The sequence below is a fragment of the Aethalodelphis obliquidens genome, unplaced genomic scaffold, assembly GCF_003676395.1.
Source record: "Aethalodelphis obliquidens isolate GAN/ISIS:26980383/991018 unplaced genomic scaffold, ASM367639v1 scaffold91, whole genome shotgun sequence".
In the NCBI taxonomy this organism is placed as follows: domain Eukaryota; kingdom Metazoa; phylum Chordata; class Mammalia; order Artiodactyla; family Delphinidae; genus Aethalodelphis; species Aethalodelphis obliquidens.
Genome location: NW_020838035.1, coordinates 685,195 through 689,981, shown reverse-complemented (window position 1 = coordinate 689,981; position 4,787 = coordinate 685,195).

Sequence of the window (4,787 nt, the reverse complement as noted above, 5' to 3'; positions counted from 1 at the left end):
TGCAGCCACCTGCCTGCTCTTTGGGAAGCGACAGGGGGCCAATGGCCGCATCTGGCCCTAAATCACCCTGGGTCTGGTTGCAGAACAAAGGCAAGTCTTCTACTAGAGGGGACCGTTTTCTGGTTCCCTGGGACCATTCACCACAGGGCAACACACATACATATGATGGTGTGGGATTAAGGAAGTGTCCTAAGAAGAATTGCACACACACAAAAATGAAAAGAACTGTGTGTCTTCTCATGCCTCTGCCCGGCCATTGCAGGTCTTACAAAACACCCCTGCCAAGATTCATAAACTCAGGACAATGATTTGTATGAGGTTTTAACCATGGGTCACGTCCGTGGAACCGTGGATACGACTTCAGAGACTTAGTTTGAAGGATACTTTAAACTGGGGTGCGGTGATCCAACGATGCGTAAAATGCAGGATGCTCAGGTGGTGGCGTCAAACTTAAAATCCGGTGAAAAACGGAAACCGTTTCTGAGTGGCTCCCACGGGCTCGGTACCCATCCTTTTCCACTCTCACCGGAAGTCGTGGAGGCAGTGCCTGCTTCTTGTGGCGGAGGCAGAGCTAGGTGCCGGCTACCTTTACAGGATAATGCATTTCCCCACCTCCTTCCTGGAAAGGGAGGGATGCTAAGAGAGAGTCCAGTTTTTCCAGGACCTGGAAATGATTATACTAAGTGAAGTAAGTCAGACAGAGAAAGACAAACATCATATGATATCACTTACATGTGGAATCTAAAGAGTGAGAGGGATGCATATACCCCTATGTTCATGGCAGCAGTATTCACAATAGCCAAGACATGGAAGCAACCTAAGTGTCCAAGGACAGATGAATAGATAAAGGAGGTGTGGTACCTATACACAATGGAATATTACTCAGCCAGGAAAAAGAATGAAATAATGTCATTTGCAGCAACATGGATGGACCTAGAAATTATCATGCTAAGTGAAGTAAGTCAGACAGAGATAGACAAACATCATATGATATCACTTCTATGTGGAATCTAAAAAAAAACGGATACAAATGAACTTATTAACAAAACAGAAACAGACTCATGGACTTTCGAGAACTTGAACGTATGGTTATGGGGTGGTGGGGGAGGTGGGTGGGGGAGGGATAAATTAGGAGTTTGGGATTGAAAGGTACACACTGTTATATTTAAAATGGATAACCAACAAGGACCTACTGTCGAGCACAGGGAACTCTACTCAATATTCTGTAACAACCTAAATGGGAAAAGAACGTGAAGAAGAATAGATACATGTGTATGTAGAACTGAATCACTTTGCTGTACACCTGAAAGTAACACAACATTGTAAATCAACTCTACTCCAATATAAAATAAAAATTAAAAAAGTAAGTTAATACATGGAAAACACTTAGATACATGTATATGTAAAAAAGAAAGAAAGAAAGAAAAAAAGCCAGCTTGTGGCCTCAGTTTCCCACATGGCCTTATCCCAGACATGGATGCGTCCTGGTGCCTTTAGCACCCTACGGTCTGGGCAGGCGAGGGCTGCTTACAGATTTGAGCCACGTTATGAAGGATGAGGGCTGAGGTGGCTGCATCTCCGAAGACGGTGATGAGCCCACGGGGGACGGGTCACTGGGGACCAGTATTTGTAAGCATTCCCTCTGAGGGGCACGAGGTCCCCTTTGCCTTCTCACGAAGAGGGACACTCATGGGTGGCCGTCAACACAGTTCTGTCCCTGCGGACGAGCACCTCTTCCTCCGGATGTCGGGGAAATTCAACTTCCTATCGCCAAGCCTCTTTATCCCCGAAAGCTGGGCTGGGGAGATGAATGAATCACTTCCTTTTCATCTCTGACAGAGAAAGCTCCAAACTAAGGGTCTGCAAAAGATGCTCAGCCCTCTGCCGGAGACCAAGACACGGGGGGAATATGCAAAACTGCAGAAACTCTGGGAGTTTCCTTGTATTGGTCTGGAATACCCACCTGGACCCCTCTGGAAATACCTCCCGTTTTTCCTTGAGTTTCAGGGTCGACTCCACAGGCAAGATGGAGATGGGAGGTGTTTCTTCTCAGACCCAATCCTTGGACCACACTCCCAAAGCGCCACTGGGGGGCAGCAGATGTCCGCGGCTTCTCAAAACAGCCTTATGCGGGTAAAAAAATCTAAGAAAAATGCAAGCTCCGCTGAGAGCCCAGTGTACACATCTCACGCCTCCAAACTCCACGGCGGGTGTGAAAGATGGACCCTCCTCCCACCCCATGGGTAACCAAGTCATCCCAAACGAACCCAATCTCTTCCTCGAAATCGACCCCGTTAGGATGGGACCGTTGTAGCAGTCGACAGCCCAGGGACACCGGACCGGGGCAAAGATGTCTAAACTGGGCGTTCCTGGTTCAGCTCAATGTCATCGAAGGGGAACCGGTGGTTTGTCCGTGGCTCTCAGGTAGCTGGCATTTGGCAATCGGCTCCAAAGATGTCCTGGAACACTTGGAACACCGCAGCGTCAGGTTAAAAGTGGGATTGAAGAGAAGCAGAGAGCCAGGGACCTTCCTGTTTCTGTCTGAATAAGTAGTTTAGAAATCACTGTGGGGTAAGGAGGGCCTGCATCTGGAGAAGAAAAAGGGACGGGGGTTGGGGACCCTTCACAGTTGGGAGAGCGTTTGCTGTTCCCCCACCCGGGTTTGCTCGGGTGATGGCTTATCCAGGTCTCAACGGGTACAGCATTGGAGTCAGCTTGTTTTCAGGAAGATGAAGCTATAAGAGGTGGAGGCATGTTATTTTGTTCCCCAAGCCCCAGACAGCCCCAGAGCATGGAGAATCCCCCAATCCTGCAGACAGACCCAGGGCCTGGAGGGTCCCCCCATCCTGCCGACAGCCCCAGGACATGGAGGGTCCCCAATACTGCAGACAGATCCAGGGCATGGAGGGTCCCCAATCCTGCAGACAGATCCAGGGCATGGAGGGTCCCCCAATCTTACAGACAGACCCAGGGCATGGAGGGGCCCCTATCCAGCAGACAGCCCCAGGACATGTAGGGTCCCCAATACTGCAGACAGCTCCAGAGCATGGAGGGCAGCCACGTGCACCTGGGCAGATGGACACTTTCTAATTCTGACCTGTGCCCTGGTGACCTCTCCCCCTTCCCCTCCAAGTGCCCTTGGCCAGGAGAGCTTCTGGGGCAAACGCACCGCCACCTCTGATGGGCAGGTGGGCGCTGCAATTAGGAGAGGTTTGATTTTACTGGTCAGTGTGTCCAGCTGGCTCCAGACATGCATTAGGGTGTAAACGGTTTTGTTAGCATGATTCAACCTGGGCACCTTTGTTTGGGACCACGGTCAGCTCAGGGGCGAAAAAAGCCACCAAGGGTCCAGAACCTTCACCAGGGTGTTTGTCCAGATCCCTGACCCTCAGGGGCCATCCCCGATGTTTTTCTTCCAGGCTGAAGCAAAACCCCAAATTGACAGCTGTCCTTACCTGGATCCGGAGCCCGTAGGAGGCCACATGTGAGACGCTCAAGCAGGGGCTGTCCCTATGCTGACTCTGCAGGTGGGATTTATGATTATATAATTTCTTAACGTCCAAACTATTTCCAGTTAAAATGTTGCAGATTTTCTCCTGCTATTTTTGAGTTGATGGGTCTGGTGAAAATGATGTGATTACATGTCTAATATCTACTAGTTTCCATTTTAGCCTGCTTATTTCTGAAAACGTCCTGTTTTCTTGGCATAGGAAGAAGCAGCGTCTGAGCCAGCCCAGACGTTGCCAGGACATACAGAGGGGATGTGCGGAGCAGGTGTGATGCCGCGGCAGGATCTAGCTGGGTGCTTGGGTCGCGGTGATGCCAGGGCTGAAGTCAGGACTTTTTTTTTCTCTAGGTAATAGGGCTTTGTGAAGATTCAAACCAGAACAGGCTGAATTCCTAAAGGTTAGCTGTAGACGTCAAGGTTTTCAATCAAAACAATGCTTGAGTTGACGACTCCAGCCTAAATTCTTCTCAAGGCCAAATTCTCACAGGAAAAAAGATGGTTTATATTATTCTTAAGTGGAATTTTATTACATCCTGAGGGCAACACGTATTTAAGTGTTTGTTCATTTTATAGCCAAGGATATACAATGAAAGTCAATGGAAAATAAAAGAATCAAATGAATTTTTTTTTTTTTTTTTTTTTTTTGCGGTACGCGGGCCTCTCACTGTTGTGGCCTCTCCCGTTGCGGAGCAACAGGCTCCGGACGCGCAGGCTCAGCGGCCACGGCTCACGGGTCCAGCTGCTCTGCGGCATGTGGGATCTTCCCGGGCCAGGGCACGAACCCGTGTCCCCTGCATCGGCAGGCGGACTCTCAACCACTGCGCCACCAGGGAAGCCCCAAATGATTTTTTTTTTTAATTATTTATTTATTTTTGGCTGCGTTGGGTCTTCATTGCTGCGCGCGGGTTTTCTCTAACTGCGGCGAGCGGGGCTACTCTTGGTTGCGGTGCGCGGGCTTCTCATTGCCGTGGCTTCTCTTGTTGCGGAGCACGGGCTCTAGGCGCGTGGGCTTCAGTAGTTGCGGCGCACGGGCTTAGTTGCTCCGGTGCATGTGGGATCTTCCCGGACCAGGGCTCGAACCTGTGTCCCCTGCATTGGCAGGCGGACTCTCAACCACTGCGCCACCAGGGAAGCCCCAAATGAAGTTTTGAATGTAACAGTCTTCTTTTGTTGTGGTGAAATATATGTGGCGTAAAATTTACCATCTTAATCACTGTTAAGTGCGCGGTTCTGTGGCATCACGGACCTTTACTCTGCTGTGCAACCGTCACCACAATCA